The sequence below is a fragment of the Protopterus annectens genome, chromosome 8.part0 (assembly GCF_019279795.1).
Source record: "Protopterus annectens isolate FY-2018-M chromosome 8.part0, PAN1.0, whole genome shotgun sequence".
In the NCBI taxonomy this organism is placed as follows: Eukaryota; Metazoa; Chordata; order Ceratodontiformes; family Protopteridae; genus Protopterus; species Protopterus annectens.
Genome location: NC_056741.1, coordinates 1,683,954,402 through 1,683,978,794, shown reverse-complemented (window position 1 = coordinate 1,683,978,794; position 24,393 = coordinate 1,683,954,402).

Sequence of the window (24,393 nt, the reverse complement as noted above, 5' to 3'; positions counted from 1 at the left end):
ATCTTGTGCTACTAATCCAGTATGGTGTGTTGACAAGGACCACCACTTCTATAGAATAAAACATTACAAGTATTGGCTCTAGGTACATAGATAAACCTTTTCTAAGAAAAAGAAAATAGTTTTAAGTAATTGACCTAGTAGTACAATAGGAAGAGATAAATGGGGGTGGGGGGACCAGTAGTGTGCACACTTACAGTAAAAGGCTATAGCAAAATGTTTTCAGTTTAGAGGACAGATTGAATACAACTTTAACATACACTAGTTTAGCTGAAAGCACTTCCACCAACTCAGAGTCTCAAAGTGCAGGGTGACCAGACAGCCTTTGGTTAATTGAAGATTCCTTGTGATGGATTTGAAAAGTTTCTCTTTGGCATTATTGAAACAGTATCAGTGAATAATTGAGGAGGTTCATGGGAAACAACATTAGAAATGAGCGAATTATCATGGCAGTTAAAACTGGATACTTCTAATGACAAACGTCTAAACGAACATGTATCTATTGCACCCATTTTAAAACTTAAAGCTGCTCAACTTTAAATATGTTTAGACACTTCGGTTTTAAATAAGGTCCTTCAAGTAAAATATTTTATGAAATTTTCGATGGAAATTGTATGTACATATAAGATGTTTTTATGCATTTGTAAGCATTTTCAGCCTAAGTCAGTTTTGATAAAAAGTTAGTTGTTTTAAGATATTTTATAGTCATGTGACTTTAATTTCTTATTTCACTGTGCCTTTACTTAATTGATTTGGATCCAGTCATGTGATTTTTGGAATTATTTAATGGAAGATAGTGTATTACTAAAATGCCTCTGATGAAGTCCTGAGTTTGAAGGATGAAAGCGTTCAACCATTTTTTTAATTTTGGTATTTGCTTAATAAATTTATATCAAATAGCTCTTAAAGTTTCTCTGGTGGTCTGGTGATGATTTTTTCATGTTATCTGCTCTTTGCTTGACTATTATATCTATTTGGATTTGAAGGTGTTAGGTCCCCAATGCAGTTCTGCACTATATGAGCCTGATGTATTTTTTCTGAAGCTTTATATGGAGGCTGCATGGTCATATACTGGTGTGATTCTTCTGAGTTTACTTGTAGGAATCAGCTTATTGTACAGTGTATGAAAGATTCATGAGGATTAAATAAGTAAGACTAAAACACCATATGGACTTTCTTACATGACCCATAAAACATATGTGCTATTTCTCTCTGAATCAGTGTCTAATGCTCTCTGTTCACCCTTCTTTGTTCAGTCTGTAATCAGCGGCTTCAACTGTGTTATATTAATAGTGTGAAGTATTGATTCTTTTTGGGGAGTGATGAGCTAATGTTCAAAGGTGTAGGAAGATTTTTGAATAATTTCAATAGATCTAATCCAGCCATTAACTAAGTGTAAATTATTGTTTTTGGTTCACTCATTTAGTTGTACCTGTTGGCTACATATTGTTGTGAGTCACCATTATCCTTCAGTAATAATCTACTTTCTTCCTGCTTCCATATCACCCTGATGATGTATCTTCTCCCTTCTGTCTCATTATTTTTCCACTTTTGCATTTTTGCACAATGTCTGGCACCAGGCAACATATACAAAAAAGGCTAAATTAAAGTACAGCTTATGTCAATATCTCAGGATTGGATTGCCTTCATCTGTATTATTCTGTCTCACTTTTGAACAAGATGATTTGGAAGTATGAATTACAGAGGCAAATAATGTAATAAAGATCAATGCATACCTTCATGTTTGCTGAAATATGCCATCAAATATTAACAATCACAAGTATGAATTTATTCATGTTGTGCTGAGATAATGCTCTAAATGTTTTTCCAATCTTGCTGAAAATGTTCAATAAATATGGATGACAACATGTTTCATGATGTTTTGACTGCTGTGTCTATAATATTGGCTACATCCCTTTACTTAACACTTATTTTCCTGCTACTTCATTAATCTGCCTGCAACCTATTGTGAAGGCAGTCTTGTAAAGATCTTTTGCACAGAATTCAGCACAGAGCAACACAGAGTACTACTAATTACCATTTAAGTTCAACATTTCAGGATATGATTAGGTATGCACTAACTGCTGTCAACAGTATAAATCAGCTTAGCAATGCTGCACTACACAAATAATACAAGAAAAAAAAGAGAAAAATAAAGATTTACAGTTTTTCTGCTGCATATATTTCCATACTACTGTTGTCAAAACATTAACATGATTTCTGAATGATATTGACTCAATTAATTAATTCATTTAAAGTAATATGTCTTCCATACAGTGTTTATATTTGTACTGTGTTACTAGCTTGGTTAACCTTTTCTCACAAAATCTATCACTGTCATTCCACAATACAATCTCCTATGTATGACTTGCATGTTACAATGTCCTGTGCATGCATATGCATGTGTTGCATGACGTTTGATGCATAGTGCTATCTCTCCCAAGAACTGATTTTTACAAATATTCCTATGTCCAATTTCACATAGGTATTGTCTGTCTTTTCCTGTGGTGCCTGACACTAGTACATTGCTATCTAGATTGTGTAACCTAGACAGCTAGAAGATTCAATGCACAAGAGGGAAGACTTGTGTGTGTATCTCTGTGGTTCCACTTCACATAGTCAACTTACCATTTCATTGACTTTCATATGAGTGAGACCACATTGTTGAAATCTTAAAATAATGAAATCCAGGAACATCGTATTTTCCCTCAGGAAACTAACGACTTGGCCACCAACAATTAAAATAGAAACATAGACAAATTAAACCCACCAAAGTGGAGGACTTCTCCCCGACACCCCCACACAACCCCAACTAAATATACCAACTCCGAGATCTCACTACAGTGGAGAAAAGGGCAACATTCACCATGGTGATGAGAGAAAATACAATGTTCCAAGAATTCATTATTTTAAGCTTTTGACAATGTAGTCTCAATCATGTGAAAGTCAACGAAATGGTTAAGTCGACTATATGAAGTAGCTCCATCTTTGCATGTGTGTGTGAGACTGTGTATATCACTTGGTGGTGTATTCCCTTCTCCTAAGAATAATACATTTGACCATTCTTACAGCTCCCTTATCCATATTTTTACAGAAACATCCTCTCTGAAGCACTTTGATGAGGTCATCCTGACAAAAGTCTAATCTCTCCCCTTAAGAGGCAGCTTTCTCCTGAAGCACTTGCAACTGATAGAGTTTTCTAGATTATATAACCTAGATATGTAGGAGGTTCAATACCCAACATGAAAGACTCGGGAGTATGTGTGTGTGTGTGTGTGTGTGTGTGTGTGTGTGTGTGTGTGTGTGTGTGTGTGTGTGTGTGTGTGATACTGTGTTTATCACTTGGTTGTGTATCCACTTCTGCCATAAATAATGCATTTAACAATTCTCACAAGTCCCTTATCTCTGTTTTTATAAAAATATGCTGTCTACAAAACACACTAATGAGGTCATCCTGACAAAAGTGCAATCTCTCTCTCCACCTGAGTCAATTTTCTCTGTGGCACTTGTGGCTTATACAGTGCTCTCTAGATTGTGTAATTAGATTCTTAGGAGGTTTGATATCCACCATGGTAGACTTGTACGTGTATATGCATGTATGTATATAAGGCTTGTCGTTGTCTCCATTTCCCTGAAGAGGGTGCACTTAAATGTATACACACTTCCCTTGTACCAACTTTTACGCAACCATCTTGAATGAAATAACTGATGAGATCATCCTGGCAAAACTGATATCTCTCTTCTTGAGAGTCATATTTCTTCTATGGCACTTGTGACTAGTACAGTATTATTTAGATTGATTGGAGGTTCAGTACCTAACATAACAACATGTCTGTATGTTTACATTTAGGTATTTGTTCAATAAACTTAAACTTTGGATAAAAGTTTTAAAATCAAAGATTACCACAATATCCCCTAAGCCACCTTTTATATCCACAACTTCATTGCTATACAAGGTTTAGGTATGCACATGGTTTGTAATGTAATGATTACAATTTTAAATTCATTATGTAAAGAAACCTTTGTTTTTTGGGGGCAAAACTATGTCCACAAATTTATAAACTAATGCTTCCAAATATCAGTGTCATGAGATGAAAGACAGAGAATGAAAAAGAAGAAAAAAAGAATGCTTTTAGAGGAAAAGTTGATGCAAACATTTAAGTGGGGTGAGGGAGAATGTTACTATTCTTCAAATGGCAGGTATTGTGTGTGGCATCCATAAGAGCACACAGTTACAACATTATATTGTCTGCTACACCTCTGCCTCAAGTCACTGATGAGGATATTGTTTTGTAAGTGAACTGAAGCTATTTTAATGTTAGGCTTCTGTTGTGGTGCTTTCATGTCTTGCCTATTCTCTATGATATGTACCTAGATAGGTAGGATGTTCAAATACAGCAGTGCTTAACTTCTGAAAGAGTGACTGTCAATGGAGTCATGATTGTTTTACACACAGTTGTGGTGGCAACTTTTTATGAAGCCATAATTGGCTGCTTATGTTATGAGCAATATCTCCTCAGCAATGCACTGCTGATGTCAACCCTTCATAAATGCTGTATGTCTCAATTATTTATTTATTTATTTATGTACTATTTATTTGTCTTTGTTTATTGGGAATGTCCAACTGGGTAATAATCATTTCCAGTTAAGGCCCAGGGAGAAAACCTCCATTTACTTACATTGCATTATACTAAGGTCCAGTTAAACATATAGTAGTTACATTTCTCTTTACATTTATACACAAACAGTAATTACATTTATACATTCTGAGATTTTACAAAGGTGGAAGTTACTACAGAGGAAGCCCAAGTAGAACTTTTAGTGGAGTGTATATGCAGCAGTTATGTATAAAAAGTGGTTTGTCATTTCAGTTTGAGGTTGAGAGTATTCTGTTTAAGGAGAGTATTATTGAGAGTATTGTATGATGAACAAAAAGTCTTAACCTTGTGACGAGCATGTGCAGGATCAGGTATGGTTAAGATGTGGTTTAAGCAGTGGTTTAAAATTAATGAGTTTGTCAGAGAGTTTTATTTATGTGGGGATACTACTCCATTGTCTAGCAAAGTACTGGGAGTAAAACGAGTCTTCTGCAATATTATTTGACTTGTTTGTAAGTAATACAAATTTGTTACAAGAGAAGAGGTCCCCTGCAATACAATAGGTCAGTAATAAGTTATGTAATGAAGGGCATTTTTCTGGATGATGAATGAGTTTGTGTTCTATAGTCACTTGTGAATATGTAGGATAGCTGTGTAGCTCAAGCCAGTTTAATTGCTTTAAGCTAAGACAACGGTGGATCCTATGAATGAGATTGCTGTCAAATTTAGCCATTTTATTGTAGCAGAAAGCAAATGTATTTCTTTGAGTATCTTTTAAGTTTCTTACGATAGAAGCAGTATATAAGAGAGTTGGCAATAAGAAGGTGGTGGCTAGAGTTTTTCTTGCAGTATCTGTAAGGAATCCATTGATCATATAAAGGGAGTATCCATTGGGGTCTGAATGGAGAGATGGTAAAATCAGCATAAGGACAGAAGTATTGCTGGAAGTGAATTCATCCTCAAGTCTTGGTGAGTACCTTCACAAGGTGGACCATATTTTTCACAAAATCACACCAAGATGACACTGATATATAGACTGTATTTTATATAGCATATATCATGGACAGAAGTAGGTTAAAAATAAAGAAGATAGCTGGGTGCACACGTCCCAAGATAAAAAACTGCCCAATTCTGGTAGGTGCACTGGTATCAGGACTGGGAAAAATGAATCCTCAAGATATGGAAATAATCCTACAATGGGGCTAGGCCAGGTCCAGGGGGAGGATGCCCCCCCCCCTGTTGTAGAAGGAAGTAGCAGTCCACAAAAATTACAAAAACTGATAGGCCATAAAAAGTCATACAGATGATAGAGTGGACTATTGAGGATAAGAAAGAAATTATATATTGTTACTATTATGAAAGAATCCCAGAATTTCCAGGCAAAACATATACTAAAAGATTAAGAGAGAAATTAGTGGAAAGTAAAATACTTCCAAGAGAAAACTGTCAGAAGTTACAAATAAAAATGTATGCTTATTAACACAACAGATCCATGAAAAATACTATATAGACCAAGAAACCTTGTGCTGTTCAAAAAAAGAAGTGACCGAGGAAGTGAGAAAATTTAAAGAACAAAATTTAGAGATGTTTGAAGGATATAAAAAAGAAATATGGACAAAACCAAATTAATCAGCACAAAAAAGGCAACCCCAAAGATATCCAAAGAGAAATATAGGCAAAGGCATCCAGATATGGAAAATGTCACAATAAAAAATATAAGATCACAAAGATTGAATGTAGAACAGAAGATTAGTCAGGCACAGGTTAAAAAAATAGAAGCTAAAGTTATAGAATATTTGCTAAGTGAAGGATTCAGTGTAGAAAGTCTAACAGAGGTCATATCACAGCATGATGGAACAACTAGTCCCCAAAGTAAGGAGAAACAAGAAGAGCAGGAGACATTTGAAGAAGAAATTTGGACATGGAAAAGAAAAAGAGATTTAATATGGTACAATATTTATGCAAAGGAGAAAGCAAAACTAATCAATTTAAAAAGAGCAGCACCAAAGATACTTGAAGAGAAATATAGGTAAATACGTCTGGATATGGAAAATGTTACAATACAAAAAATAAGCAATGAAGAGGAAAAGTAGAAAAGAAGATTAGTATTGGAGAAGTTAAAGAAATACAAATTGAGGTTATGGATTACCTGCAAAGTGAAGCATTTAGTGTAGAAAATTTAATTCAGATAACAACACAACAGGGTAGAGCAATGGGCAGCCAAATTAAAGAGAAACCAGGGTTGCAGGAAGCATCTAATCAGTTGACAGATCTAGATACTTTGAAGCCTTCCAAAGAAAACTAGCAAAAAGGATCAGTTGGAGCTATACAGCAAGGCAAAGAACAAAAAACTGTGGCAAACTCTGACACAGTCATTGTTGTGGAGTGATAGGCCACTGAGTTCCCATATGAAAGAACAATGGTGAAACTGAAGAAAACGTGGCACAGGAAGAAGCTCTGGAATGCTCTATAGAACGCCTGCAGGAAATAGTGAATAAAGAATGTATCCTCACTATAGAAGAAAATGATCTAAGAGAAAAGTTACTTGATTTAATAGAGATGGATAGACATAGTAAGATCAATGAAAGAAATATATTGCAGAAGGTCAATAAAACCCCAAAAATTAGAAGTCTGATAAAACGAACACAGTAATTAGGACTGTCCATAGAGAGTCATGCAATATAACAGAAGTAAATAGGATATATTACTGTGTAGCCAAATAATAATAGATAAAGTCCTACCACAAGAACACAGGGTAGCAAAAGAAAGGATGGGGAGAAATTGAATGCCATCATGGAAGTATCAAATAAAAAAAACTATAAAACAATTAAGACAAGAAATGTCACTGTTAGAAGACTATAGAAGCGGGAACAGATCAACAAAAATACTCAGAAAGATAGATGTGATAAAAGCAAGGTGTAGTATTATAACAGATCAGGATTTATCATGCACTATCGCAAATAATAAACAGGCAGAAAAACTTAGAAGATACACAGATAAATATAAAGGAAAAGTACAAAATAAGCAATTTATTGATTACCTAAAAATGTTTATAAAGAATTGGGAAACAAGGTAAAAGGAATTGAAAGACCACCAAAAAAAGAAGAAATAGATACATTTTAGAGAATTATTCATGAAGATGCTGTGGAACGTAACATAGATGCTAAATGGACAGAAGAAGTAAAAGAAAGAATAAGAAGTTTAAAGGTACAGGGTATGAAATGGGATGAAGTAACAGCCAAAGGGATTGAAACAAAGTTACGAAAAGCCTCTAATTGAACCCCCCCAGGCCCAGATGCAGTACCTAACTTTTGGTTAAAAGTATTAACATTTTTGCACATAAGATTTAGCCATGAGTAAGACAACTATTTATATGCACACCCCAAATAGAAACCAACCTGGGTAACAACAGGAATAGCAATGCTCCTACTTAAGAGTGAACCTACAAGCTTCCATAAAAAATTATAGACCAATAACTTGTATTCTGACGATGTATAAACTATACACTGGAACTGATACTGACAGAGTTTATAGTCATTTAGGAAAAAAATCAATTATGGCAATAGAACAAAAGGGTAATAAAAGAAAGTCATATGGAACAAAGGACCATTTGTTGTTAAAATCATAGTAGAGAACTGTAAAAAGGGGAAGAATCTAAGTATGGCATTGATAGACTACAAAAAAGCATTTGACAGTATCCCATATTAATGGATAAAAGAGTGCTTAAAAATATATAAGACACACTCTGATAAACTACATCACAGTGACCATGAAACAGTGGCAAACCACTTTGCAGTTAAGCCAAGCTAAAGGGCAAATTATTATTCCAGTGGTAAAAATCCAAAGGGGGATATTCCAGGGTGACTCTTTGTCACCACTGTTGTCTTGCCTTGCCCTAAACCCATTAAGCTGTCTACTTAAAAGATTAGGTCATGGCTATAATTTGGCTCGCAAAAACCAACAAAGTGTAAAGACTTCTCATCTTCTCTTTGTCTATTATTGAAAACTGTATAGCTCATCAGATGAGAAACAGAAAGCACAACTGCAAGTAGTCAAAACTTTTTCAGATGATATAAGAATGTCATTTGGTCTTGAGAAAAGTGCAAAAGTAGCCTTTAATGCAGGAAAGCTGCAGCACCAAGAAAATATGGGTCTATGTTAAAACAACGAAAACTGGAAATATCGAATGCTCGGATAAGTAAAAACGCATATAATTGAAATCGCCCCCCCTTAAAAATATATTCCAACTCCGAGATCGCACTACAGTGAGAAAAGGGCAAATTTTCTGATCTTCAATGTACCACAATCTCACAAAAGCAGTTTCGATTATATGCATTTTCGCTCATCAAAGCGTTCGATATTTACAGTTTTCATTGTTTTCACATAGACCCAAAAATATCAGTTTGGGACAAGAATGTGATATAAAAGAAATTGAGCAAGAGGGGGTATATAAATATTTGGGAATTGATGAAGGATCAACAAAAATATGAACAAATGCAAATAAAACATAGTAAGGAATATTTTAGAAGACTTAAATTAATCCTGAAAACAGCACTGGCATTTAGTAACAAAATACATTTAAGCTACAAACCAATTTCCTGTACCTGTTCTAACTTACAGTTTTGGAGTGATTGACTGGATCCAAAAAGTGTTGGATAGATAAGACAGGGAACAGAATTGGAAACAGTTGCACACCTTGCTGCTGGTTGTGACATACAAATGGCAGAAGGAATGTATACTAAAATTCATAATAATGTGGCAAGACTGTTGCACTGGGGATTGTGCAAACAGTATAATAATGAAGTAGTTGAAAAACACTGGAAACGTGCACCACAAATCATCATAGAAAATTATGAAGTCTACATCATATGGGATCACCCATTAACAACAGTTCAAAAAATTGATGCAACAAAACCAGATATAGTCATCCATGAAAAAAAGTCAAAAGTAGCATTGATCATTGAAATCAGTGCACACAGTGACTACAGTGTCTTGCATACAGGGACACAAAGTCATAAACTATCAGGATTTGCAGGCAGAAATGATATCAATGTGGAAGAAAGATACCCAGACAGTTCCAATAGTAGTAGGAACAACAGGTCTTATAAAAAAGAATTTACAATCGTATTTATATATGTTACCAATACACATAACGTCATATGAATTGCAGAAGGAGTCATTACTGGGCACGTTGCGGGTGTTGTGAAGAGTATTTCTGGCTGACATCAAAGATTGAAATGATACTAATCTCATGAACTTTAATCATACTTTTACTTAGGAACGGGGTCCATTTCCATCATGGTATTAGAAACCTAAATGACTTGGAGAAATTTTAAAAAGGAGCCTAGTTTCTGGTGAGTAGATGTAATGTTGTGCAGTATCTTCTTCTTCTTTTGGCTTTTCCCGGTTAGGGATCACCACAGTGGATCACCTCTCCGCTCATGATTGGCAGTGAAGTTTCTACTGTGTCGAATTGCCAGCCTGGCGCCCAACCTTCCATGGAAGGCACACACATGCACTCACACCTAGGGCCAATTTAGAGTATTCAATCCACATGCAGCATGTCTTTGGGATGTGGGAGGAAACTAGAGCACCCAGAGGAAACCCACGCACCCACAGGGAGGACATGCAGACTCCACACAGAAGGCACCCCAACTGAAGATCGAACCAGAGAACCTCTTGCTGTGAGGTGGCAACGCTAACCGCTGCACCACCATGGTCACCCTAATGTTGTGCAGTATATGCTGGTCATATTTGGGATTGTCATCTATTATGACTTTATTTGTTGACTTTATGGTAAAAATTTGCTTTTAATTTTTGCAACTTTTTGAGGTAAAAGCATTAACTTAATTTTCTTGGGGTTGAGTAGGAGGTTTAAGTCTATGAGCCAGGTTTCTACAGAGGAGAAAGATTTTTGGGTAATGTCTTAGAGTTTATTTTTTGTTGAGGTCACACATATTAATGTTGAGTTGTCTGCACACTGAACTAAACTAGCATGGTGAGTGGATGTGTGGAGGTCATTAATATATATTAAGTAGGAGAGAACCCAGGCTAGAGTCCTGAGGGACACCTCTAGTAACTGGCTGAAAGGATTGATAGGCTTGTTGCCATTTAATGGCTTGTTGCCTTCAAAAGCGGTAACTAAGAAACACAACAAAGAGTGTTATGAAAATCCTCTTGAGGAGAGTCAAACACGCCATTGATTGTACCAGATAGTATCAGATGCCTTTGACAACAACATGGCGGACACAAGCAGACTATTATTTCTATGTCAGGTAATTACTGTGGTAAAATGTAGTAGAGCAGTAGTGATGCTGTGCTAGGACATAAAACCATGCGGTGTTTCTGAGAGCAGGTTATTTGAGGTTAAATATTGCATCAGCTGCATAAGGATGCATTTCTCTAATATTTTGGAGAGGGGGAAGTGAATTACTATCAGTCTCTAGTTATTAAACTCTGTAGATATGCCACCTTTGAGCAGTGGTATGATGTATTTTTTCAGCAGTGATGGGACATATTTTTCTGCTATAGACCTATTAATTAATATGGACACAGGGAAGACTATGACTTCTGTAGCCATTTTTAGGTAGCCTGATGGTAGTTGGTCTACAGCTATGGAAGGAGTTTTTAGCATACGTTCCTTATGTACAAGGCAGGTGCAGGACTAAAATTGAAGATCTATGGGCGATTTTGATTAGGCAGGGGTAAAGGGGGGGCAGATCTCTTAGTGTCTAAGTGAGTTAATATTGATTGTATAAAGTAGGAATTAAAGTGTGTGGGGAGACAGTCTGTTGTATTGGCTGTTTTTCCAGAGAGGCTGGTGGTCTTGCCAGGGTGGAGTAGTTTATTCACTGTTGACCAAAACAGCTTTTGGTTGTTTTATGTGTGTCATGTAGGTTGTTATAGTAACTTTGCTTATTCTGTTTGACATGGAGTTTTGTAAAGATTCTAAGATGTCTAAATTGCTGGAAGGCATTCTGAATTCTAGTTTTAAACCAATTTTTCCAGGCTTTTATCCCTTTTTATCTTTTTTTGTTTGTTTATTTTGTCAGCCATGGTGCAGAGTATTTATTAATACTGGTGCTAGATTATTTAAGGTCTGTAAGAATATGTTATTAAAGTGTTCTACAACAGTATCTAGTGGCATTGTTCTAAGTACATTCCACTACGCTGTCTTAGTACTTCAGTGAAAAAGTCTTTGCTAAAATTGGTTGTATTTCATTTTTGAGTATAGATAATATGTTTATCGAGGTTATGGTGAGTTCTAAAAACATATGTTGGTATGTGGTCATGTATGCTATCTGACAGGCAGCCTACTTTTCTCAGTTTGTCTGGTTTGTTTGTAAGAATTCAGTCTAATGTTGAGTGTCATCCGAAAGTTTTATTAATTCTAGTAGTTGTGTTTATTAATTGTCTGAAGTTGTACAAGTTTATGGATTCAGTGGGAGTTGTGGAATTTATGAATTGCCAATCTATATTTAAGTCTCCAAGTATTATAGTTTCATTGTTAATTTGTTGGTAAATCCAGTGCAGGATGCTTTCAGCAGTATCAGTGTTATTCCCTGGAAGTATATAAATAGTATTGCTGATTTTTAGGAGTGTTATTAGAAGTTCAGCATTGTTAAATGTGGCTATTTCCACTTTTTTAATTTTTTCAAGTCTTTTGGGTTTCTAACACCATTACAGGAATGGACCCCATTCCCAAGTCAAAGAATGATTAAAGTTCATGAAATTAGTATTGTTTCAATCTTTGATGTCAGCCAAAAGTGCTCTTCGCAGCACCAGCAATATGTCCAGTAATGACTCCTTCTGCGATTCATATGGAGTTACATGCATTGGTAACATACTGTAGTCACTGGGTGTAGCAGTTTTATTGATTAATGCTACTTTTGTCTTCTTTTCATGGACTACTATATCTGGTTTTCTCGTATCTATTTTTTGAACTGTTGGTAGTGGGTGATCCCATGTGATATAAACTTAATTATTTTCTATGATGCTTTGTGGCTCATATCTCAAGTGTTTTTCAGCTGCATCAGTATCGTAATGTTTGCACAATCCCTAATGTAACAGTCTTGCCACATTATTATGCCTTTCATTATGCAGTCCTTCTTTCATTAGTATATCGCAACCAGCAACAAGATATGCGACTATTTCTAATTTTGCTTAACAGAATCTACATTTGTCTGTTTCTCCCACATGTTCAAAGGACTTTGTAAACCACTATTTTGGGCGACCAATATTAGCCTTTCATCTTTTGGTTTAAATTCACATCTCCTTAACCATTCCTGGATTCGATCCTGATCAATATGAGGTTGTTCTAAGAGTTTTCTATACTAGCAACTATATTTATGCATTTTCTACATTTTTTTTGCCTTCTCATTTCATCTTTCACCTTACATTCTTTCTTTCATTTTTTTTATGGAACATTCAGTTGCTGCCTGATTTTTATCTACGTCTGATTTAATTGCCATTCCCACTTGATTCTGGCATGCTCTGCTAAACTAAGCAGAGAAGTCATCTTACACTTATTCTCCTCATGTTTAAAAACTTTCACACTACATTTCAGTCTTGTGAGATCAGCAGATATATATGCAGTCCCATGATTGTAGATCTATACATGTAATCAATTTCGAGGAATTCCATAACTCCTTTAGAATGGCGAATATATAATCTTGGTATACCCTGATTTTTATAAATCATTTGATGAGCATGATACATCCTTCTTGTTTTCCTGTCTAACCTATTCAACAGTTTTTGGGGCCAGTCAATCACTGCAAAACTGTAAGTTAGGACAAGAAGAGCAAATCGGTTTATAGCTTGGACTTTGTTCCTAGATGTCAACACTGTTGTTAGTATTAATTTAAGTCTTCTAAAACATTTCTTACTAATTTTTGTTTGCATTTGTTTGTATTTTATTGTCGATCCTTCATCAATTCCCAAATATTTATACACCCCTCTTGCTCAAGTTCTTTTATATCACATTCCTGTCCCAAACTGATGTTTTCTTGGTGCTGCAGCTTTCCTGCTTTAAAGGTTGCTTTTGTACATTTATCAAGACCAAATGACATTTTTATATCATCTGAAAAGGTTTTGACTATTTTTCAGTTGTGCTTTCCTCATCTGATGAACTATACAGTTTTAAATCATCTACAAAAAGTTGAGAAATCTTACACTTTGTTGTTTTCTGGGAGCCAAATTGTAGCTATGACCTAATCTGTTAAGTGGAAAACTTAATGGATTAAGGGCAGGGCAAAATAGCAGTGGTGACAGAGTCACCCTGGAATATCCCCCTTTGAATTTATATCCCTGAAATAATAATTTGTCCTTTATCATGGCTTAACTGCAAAATGGTTTGCCACTGTTGCATGGTCACTGTAATGCAATTGATCAGTGTATCTTATACATTTTAAGCACTCTTTTATCCATGAATGTGGGATACTGTCAAATTCTTTTTTATATTCTATCCATGCCATACTTAGCTTCTTCCCCCTTTTACAGTTCTCCATTATGACTTGATTTAACAGAAAATGATCCTTTTTTCCATATAACATTCCTTCATTACCCTTTTGTACTATTGCCATAATTGAGTTTTCTTCCAAATGACTATAAGGTCTGTCATCAACATTTTCAGTGTATAGTTTATACATGGTTGGAAGGCAGGCTATTGGCCTATAGTTTTTGGGAGAGCTTGCATGGTCACTCTTAAGTAGGAGTATTATTTTTCCAGTTGTTAACCAGGCTGATGTCTGCTCAGGGTGCAGATATAAATAGTTCTTACTCATGGCTAAATCTTCATGTAAAGATGTTAATACTATTAGCCAGACATTAGGTATTGCATCTAGGCTTGGGGTTTTTCAATTAGGAGCTTTTCTTAACTTTGTTTCAATCTCTCTGGCTGTTACTTCATCCCATTTCGTATCCTGTACATTTGAACTTCTTATTCTTTCCTTTACTATTTCTATCCATTTAGCATTTTTGTTATGTTCCACAGGATGTTCATAGATACTTCCCCAAAATGTATCTATTTCTTCTTTTTTGGGGTCTTTCAATTCCTTTTGCCTTATTTCCCATCCAAATGTCATTAGTCAGTAGAGCTACATGATTTGCTGTTAAATTCCTGAGAGAGGTAACATTATATGAATGAAGTGATGTTACATAAACACATCATATCTACTTATTCATGTCCGTTTTTTGTTGGACAATGATAGCTCACCACAAGATGTGATTGCATGGCAATGAAATGTACATTCAAGGCATGTCATGCTGTGAGTGCTCCTGTGACATGTAATTTGAGTATTGGCTTTTATAGCATATCTACACAGACTGGTGTTCACTTTTAAGACAACATGTGTCCTGTATGATGGAAATAGCTTCCTTGTCAAAGAATCACTCTGTTGTAATGCTCAGTGTTGTTTGGACAGTAACATGTGCAACTCTTTTCTGTTATTCTGACTAATTATGATTGCTTATGTTATATCCATACATACTGTGCACATACCTAGCTATTCAGCTCAGATATTTGTGACAGCCTGTATGATGTGCCCTGATGTGGCACATGCTGTAAATACAGAGATATGTAGAGAGCCTTGTATGAGGGATATGCATATGTCTGTGGCAGCCATGATTATTATGTATCTGTCTCTATTTGAACGTGAGTTCTAAAATAACATAGTGTAAATGTTTCTTAGGTCATTCCTTGCTCATATGCAATACCTATGCACAAGATAATTATGCTTTGTATTGTATGTCTTTCTACAGACATGTTTTTATTACTGCAATTGTTTCTAACACAATATACAGCTTAGTGGTAGATGTGCAATTCCATAATAATTTCTTACTGTATGGCATGCAATAAGACCATCATGAAATGTTGCTGGACCTCTCTTACAACACGTTCTGTTATGTCATTGGTGAATTGCTGTTCAGTTGCTGTTTCCTGTAATTGTATGTGGATATACCCAGTATTACTTTATTCAACATGTCTGCAAATCAGCAGTGGCAAAACTGTACTCCTGGCCTGTCATCCACTCAGTCTTGTCATTGGTCACTTATGTATGTTGTTTGTTATTAGATTGGCATGTATAATTTACATAACCATGCTACACTTGCCTGTTGGTGCCATTTGTATAGACATGTCCATTTATGAGTTACCTGACATTACAGCTGTAGGACCTTTTGTTCTTGTGCATGCATGGTGAGATGGATAATACAGCAGTGCTGTCATCATATGTCAAGTCCATGTATATACATCCTTTTATGCAATAACTGCAGTCTATGCATTCATCCCATAATGTATCTTCTGTTCTTGCTGTTATTTCATGCCAGCATTTAATTAACATGTATATCATGTTTTCACTCCCTTTTGTTACACTGCAGATTTATGTTCCTGTCATATCCTTTATGTGCAAGCCCATTATTATTTATGTGTGTAACTGCAAAATTGACATTCACACTAATTATCATTACATCAATATTGTAGGTTTGATCTCAATAATACTTCTTATACACGTTTGTCACATTTGACTGCAGGATATGAGTACTCTTTAAAAATTTCCCTTCTCCAACATTGCTACATTATTACACATTCATGTGTGCCAGTTCTCCCATTTCACTTCCACTCATGCTGTATTGTTTCCCTTTACTTGCCCTTAATATATCTGGGCTATAACATATGCTTGTATCTGAGCATTACCTATACGTGATGCATTTTTTTTACATTGTAAGTACTTGTTCATGGGTGTGACACTACTGCTGTCACAGAAAGGTGTTTGCAAACATGTAAGCATGACAAGCTGCATGCATACTCAATTTGTGCTGCTGCTCACTGCACCAACATGCTTTAATCATGAGATGTAGAGAAAAACCTACACAATTGTTAATGTATCCCAGGGAATATGTCTTAGTTCACAAAAAGTGATGAAACGTAGAGCTATGTTTTCCTCAGGACTGGACAGTATTCATGAAAACTCGTCACTTTTTTCCTATGGATTCCTTTATGTATCATGGTTTCCTGCATTAATATCCATTAGGGGCAAACATGAAAAACAGATTCCAGGATATTAGTTTGAAGACACTGACCATCAACCAAGTTATATAAAAGCACCTTAAATGTTCCCAGAGAATCCAATTGGTTGATAAATCCTAGATCTCTTCTGCATCAGAATAAGACATGATAGGAACTTCTTCCTCCTTAAATTTTTAAATTAAGAAATACTGAAGTTTAAAGTTAATTTTCTCTTGACTCTAGAATTTACATTTAGTTTAAGGCTGAGAAGCTCTGTTAGAGTTTCATCATTTAAAGCTTTTTAAGGCAAACAGAGTTTACATTCATAGTTCTGATTAGTTATGGTATGTTAACCTCTGATGATAACTTATGTGTTCATTGAAATACAGGTGGTGAATTTTCTCTGCACCTTTTTCAATAATCAAATATCAGTCCTGGGGTACCCACAAAAACTTGAGTTGCACTCTAGTATAGGACAGATTACCCTAACAGAAAATCTAGCAAGGAACTAAACCTTCTGGATGATATTGACCTCATTAGTAGAACTAAATTTTTAACTCATTACATCCAAGTGATGCCTCCGGGTGTATCTGTAGTTAACTCCTACTGACGCCTTTAGGCATCAAATATTGCTTGCTCATATTTGCATCAGTAATTCTAAAACTATCGTACAAGGTTTTAAAAGATTTACTCTTAAAGCTTACACAATGCATTAACATTTGATCTTTCTCTAGTGCAGGTAAATAGATATTAACTCTTGTTTCTATTATATTAATTTATATAGATATAATTTTCACATTTTTCTAAATATCGCAACAATCGGGTAACACAGACAGAACTCCTTAGCCTCATATGAAATCTCTCTGCTAGATGAATCAAATACTACTGACAGTATGTGAGTAACTTGAGTGGTTGCTGAGCTATTGTAAGTTCTTTACAAAATATTACAAATGTAATAATAAATGTTTACCGTGACTTATAAAATTTGGTTTGAGACCTAAAATCTAAATAATACTACCATTATATAATAGTTTGTGGTAAAGAGTGTGCCATGTATACTTCTTTCATAACACCAATGGTTCCAAAACTATGAACTTTTATTGAAATGTGAGGACATAATTTGATTCTTTCAAAAGGCTTAGACTCTACCCATTAGAAGTTACAGTGTAAACATCCTAAGCTCCACTGGAGTGAATGAGTTAAAGCCTGTGCTCCTAGACCTTGTTACATTTTTTGTGAAGTGTAACTTATTATTAATTCATATGTCCAAGTCCTGAATGACTTTCACTTCTTTCAAAAGGATGTTATTCAGAAGACCTTCTGAGCTAGTTGCTAGACTACCTAACCTCATCAATTTTTGACAGCAATGTCAGTGTTGTAACAGGTAGCATATTTGCCTTTGCTGCAGAAAGTTGCATGCTATATTGCCATAGCATGTAGATGGATTGCTGCAACTGCAGTGTGGCATAAAAGGGACTACTGCTTTGTAGAGTGTGCCATCCTTCAAGTGAGATTTTAAAGCAAGGCACATTCTGCTTGAGCTGGTGGTAGCTTATTTGAATGTTAAATATACCATGTCACCTATTGAAAAGAGAAGAGGCCCTTTATTCACACTACGTACCATGTTTACATTATTTATGCAAAAATAAACAACTTATTTATTTTACTTATCATTACACCCAACTCTTGCTGCTAAAGCTATAATCTAAATTTCCCAAAAACTTTACAGTCAGATTCTAAACATTATTAAACAAAAAACTTCTTTCAATCTTGCTTTCCAAATATTTACAAATATCATATCTATCAATAATCATTTTTACTCCCATAAAACCCACACAAAATCATATTCATATTTATATCTTCTATCTTTTTATCCCATATACAATCCCTTCTTTGATAATCTTTTTCCATAAACTTTTAATAAAACTTCCACAGTTTCTAACTCATTAAAAATGAAAATAATCTTTGAGACCAGATTTTATGCTTTATATTCCTAATTACCTATAACTTATTTATAGGTAACCTCCATAAAAATATTGACATTCTATTTTAATCTATTTTCTTCCACTTGATAACTTCAATAATATTGTTACCTCTCTCTTCCCATGGACTGATTGCATACCATCTGCTCACAACTTCTTATATCACTTCTATCCATTTTTACATCTTTAATTTCTAAATTCCAAACTCCAATTTTCTTCTGATATTCCATTTCTCCTATTCCACTATTTTGTTTTCTTTTTATATTTCCTTTATAACTTTTCCCCTCTCCATATTTAACTTCTAAAATCTTAAACACCAATATTTCATTAATCCTTAAAGTTTTGAATAAACACACAAAATCAGCATATACTGCAGGATTTAATAAACAAAACTCCTACTCATTTTCATTCAAATATAAAACAGCTTTCTTAACTTGATTTCATCTAGAATCTCAAAAAAAAAAAAAAACAGCCCTCAATACTTTTTTCTTCATTACTGAGTTACACAAATACATTAGCCACATAATCAGTTTTTCACAAAATGACAGAATTTATTAAATATACCTTTAATCTTTAATTTTCTCATTTAGACTATCACATTGTTTATCCACCACCCCTTAATTCCATATTTTAATCCAACTTCATTTTTACAAAAAGGAGTTTCTCCTGTATCTATCTCTTCTCCTTAATCTCTGGACTTTTCTTTATTTAACTCTAAACTAACAACCATTACCCATCTAATAACATATCTGAACAATTCTGCCATCCATAATTTTTTATTAGCAATCAAAAGAAGATTATCAGCATAGGAAATAAATCGTGAAACTCCCACACAATTTCTCATATAACACTGTGCACCTTTCATTTCTAATAATGCCTTTGACCTTACCACATTTAGAACCAATCAAATAAAAATCCTCCTTGGACATCCCTGTTTTATGCCTCTTTTTCACAAAAGAATCTCAGAGCTAAACCACTTATTAATTTAAAGCCTCATCTTCATATATCTATATATAGACCTTGATAAACTTATTATTTTCTCTTTTAGACCAATGTTTTCCCTAAACATCAATGTTCCATACACTCACAATATTTTTAAGGTCACCTGTACTCAGCCTCACATCATTCTCTTCACCTATAATATCATCTACAGTCTTGTTTATTTAAAATAATTAATCTTGACTACACCTTTCTTTAACCCTATTAATACCCTACACCAATACATAATGTAACATCTCATTACGGATTTGTATCACTTCATTGAAAGACCATTTCACTGACACCCACTTCACTGACATTAAATCACCTAAAGTTCATTTCACTGAAAGTTGATTTCACCTAAAACTCATTTCACTGACAAGTAGCACTCTAAGGCAAGTTAAAGATATATGTCCTTTTCCCCACTGTAGAGCAATCCTGGTGTTAGTATATATAGTTAGGGGGTGTGGGGGGCACAGCCCCCCACTTAATTTGGTTTTCTGTTGTCTGGTTTTGTTTTACATTATTTGGTAAAAAATAACTAAGTGGGGGGCTATAACCCCACACCCCCCAATGTGGGGGGCTGTGCGCCCACACCCCCTCTAACTATATATATTAACACCAGGATCACACTACAGTGGGGAAAAGGACATATACCTTTGACTTGCCTTAGAGTACTACTTGTCAGTGAAATATGTTTTACGTGAAATGAGTTTTTGGTGAAATGAACTTTAGTTGATTTGGTCTCAGTGAAATGGGAATCAGTGAAATGGTCTTTCAGTAAAGTGATATGAATCCCTCATTATACCTCATCTGCAAAATTTTCATAAGAATCTCATAATCAGCATTATTAGTGTTACAGATCTCCACTTTTTAATTTGACATAGTTCCTCTTTCTTTTTCCAAAGAAATATAATTCAAAAAACAAACACCAGCAGCTGGATGACCATGGAACTTTAATAACAAAGTTAAAGCTAAAAACTGCAAGCAACCATGGTCTAGTGCTTTTGTTTTATACAAAAGGCATCTTCAGAACCATGAAACAGTGAGAACAGCATTTATAACATATTCATGAACACACTCCCAAAAACACCACGTCAGAGGACATAAACCACAAAAAAAAGGAAAATCTTAGAGTATTGGAAAACAGTGAAATATAACATAAACAACACTATTTACAACTTGGAAACCCTCATTTTTAGTTCACTGGCAATGAAAATACAATTATTAATCCATAGCAAGTGTATGGCATCTAATCTAAGTTGCCACAACATTTCACAATGGAATAATTTGCCCTTCCAGTCCCCTGTGTAGTTGGCTGTTTGCACTTACTCAAAAAAAAAAAAACTTAAATCTTTTAAAACCTACACAGGATAGGGAACACCTGGCATTGCTACTGTGAAAGGGTGGTATACCTTGCAGTCTGTACTCAATGTCAAGTGTTCTAAGTGGGCAAAACGAACAATGCCTTCAAAAAAAGGATTTATCAGCATGTTTATAGTATACAGAAGGCTGACAACAAGAGTCATCTTGCCAGGCATTCCCTATCCTGTGTAGTCTTTAAAAGATTTAAGTTTTTTTTTTTTTTTTATTTTGGAGCAAGTGTAAGCAGCTACCTACACAGGGGACTGGAAGAACAATTTATTGCATTGTGAAATGTTGTGACAACATAGATTAGATGCCACACACTTGACAGGGATTAATGAAAGTATTTCCATTACCAGTGAACTAAAAATGAGGGCTTCAAAGTTGTAAATAGTGTTGTTTATATTATATTTCATTGTTTTCCAATACTCTTTAAGATGTTCACAGGTTTTCTGTGGTTTCTGTCCTCTGATTGGGTGGTTTTGGAGGTGTGTTTATGAATATGTTATAAATGCTGTTTTCACTTCCTGTTTCACCATTCTGAATATGTATTTTCTATAAGACAAAAGTGCTAACCCATGGTTGTTTGCAGTTTTTAGCTTTTACTCTTTTATTCAAGTTCCATAGTCATCCAGCTGCTGTTTTTTTTTTTTTTTTTTTTGCTGTTTATATCAGTACCGGGTTTCCTGCTTATTTGTAAAAATATACTTCACAGATTGCTTCCTTAATTTCACCTTTATTCAATGCTTGTTATAGTCTTTTAAATCAACTCCTTCTGCCACACTTTCATATATAGGTATACTGCATAACCCATGCCATTATGTCCTTACACCAACTCTTCCCTTACATTTCTTAAAATCAAATTTAAGTCTAATAAAGTAATACTTTTCTCTAAATCTATATTCGTATCAAAGACATTTTAACTCCCCAACTAACCTCCTTACTACCACCTATCCTTTTATATAAATGTCTCACAACTTTCCACAATATCCCTAATCCCATTCTATTTATATTTAATAAGGCCATTCTTATTCATCATTTCCCTCATAATACCACCTCATCCTTCACTATTTTAGTCAAACAAGGAGACACATCTTCTTTCTTACTTTGCTGTACAGCTGGTTCTCACATTTCTTTTTGTTCTCATTAAGAATCTATTTTATATAATAAAAAACTGTACAGTTCTCCATAAGACTATTCAATATCTGCTTATATATCTTATTATAACAGTCTTTATCATTTTTCTATTCTCTAACTCCATTTCTAAAAATCACTTTTATATTTTTCATTAAATTAAATTAACTCACCACTCAGTCCATGATGTATAAAACTCCATTATTGACAAATAATCTTCCCATAGCAAATCTTTTTGCCACTAGAAGTCTTTTTGATTCACATTACTTAAAATTAACCTCTTTACCCCTTTTACTTCCATTATAAAGTCTATATTTATACCACACTCCATACAAATAGTTATATGATCTGAAAGCCAATACATCAAAAAAGACCTCCAGCCACTTCAGCAATACTTTCTGTCAGCAGTAAAACTCAGTCTAAGTTTCTTTAACCTCCACTGATGTATTCATCTACTTTTAAACTTTCAACTTACCACATTTCATTACATTTTTTTCAATTTCATAACATCTAGTCCAGCCTTCTTACTTTACTTCCTAAGACTGCATTTCAAATTCCCATTATAATAGTTATTATTTATTTTATTTATTTATTTGCATTTGTTTACCGGGAAAGTCTGACTGGGCAAGAAGCCCATTTTCAGCAGAGGCCCAGGGAGAAAAGCTCCACAGAATTATAAGCAAAACACAATAATTAGTACAATACTATACATACAGTAAGATGGAGAATACATCAGCTAGCTAGTCTAGACAAAGTAGTATAATTCTCATATTAACCACTAAATATGGTTTGAAACTTTCAAATAACTCTACTTTTTCTATCAACACTGTTGAAGCATAATTCCCTATTAACCTATATACATCACCGTCTCATCTTATATCAGTAACTGCCCCTATACCTACACATATAATAGAAAAATCCAGTACTTTTACTTCATCTGTAAACAAAAATACTATACCTGAAAAAGAGGTATGCTGATGAAATTAAAAATGGTGCTGTGGTGACAAGACATGCAGATACTGATTATTTTAGCCAATATTTACATTTCCTAAAAGGATGGATCATTTCAAAATGGCCCTGTTTATTACAAATCTTACACTTCTGTTTTCAATTACTTACCATGTGACCTTTCTCGCCACAATGCTTGCATCAAATCTTAACACATTTATTAATAAAATGCTTAACATCCCACAAAAAAAAATCATTCTTTTCCCATATTGTACAAAATCATAGCCTCATAGATCTGTAATCTACAGTCTATCTTGTTCAGAAACAAATTTGGTATCTTGTGAACAAATCACATCAGCATCACACTTTCTGCATCATTGTAATATACACCAAGAAAAAGTTCCATTGTCAGTGGTAAATGAAGGGCACCATACACAAAATAACCACACCAGCACACTTTTTCAGATACTCCAAAAAACTAGTGTCAAATCACTTTATTCTCCGCTTTCTTCCAGAAAGGACTTCATCAGAGCAATCAGCTACATTAACCAACCTGTTTTATACCAAAACCATGCAATTAATCAATAAAACCACTAATTCAAATACTAATTTAAACATCAATTATATTACAATGACAATCTTACCTACTACAAATTGTTACAAACCAGCCCCTATAAAATCATTATTTAATAACAAAAAGTCTTCTATCTTTTAAAAGAAATTTAATATTAATTACTTCATTAAGACCAGATGGCAAATCTGCCCCTTTTTTAATTGCCATAATGTTTCTGCCTGTTCTACCCTGGTCTTAAAATCACCTTTTCTTTGATCAGCATCCACTTGTTCAATAACAGTAAATAAAGTATAGTAAATAGTAAATAAAAATTTTGCAATATAGCAAGTCTCCTTCCTATAGTTATCAAACTATTAACATTAATTGAAAAAAAAATATCGTTTCTTTTTTGTGGAAACAATTTCCTTTTCTTACTTTTACTCTAGATTTAAATAGCACTTCTTAAACTGTATACTTCTCTCTTCTATCAACAATTTTCACTATCCAAACCATCACATATTTTTTCAGTATTTTCATTTTCCTCTACATATTCTACTTGCATTACTTCTTTTTCATTCCCTTCCTTTGAATATTTTCCTTTCCTTCCCCATGTGCAATAACTTATTCATCTTCATCACCACCATTCAACTCATTGCTAACATCACTACTAAATTTTTCTTATTCACTTCTGTTACAATCAATCAAAATGGCCCTGTTTATTACAAATCTTACACTTCTGTTTTCAATTACTTACCATGTGACCTTTCTCCCCACACTGCTTGCATTAAATCTTAACACATTTATTAATAAAATGCTTAACATCCCACAAAAAAA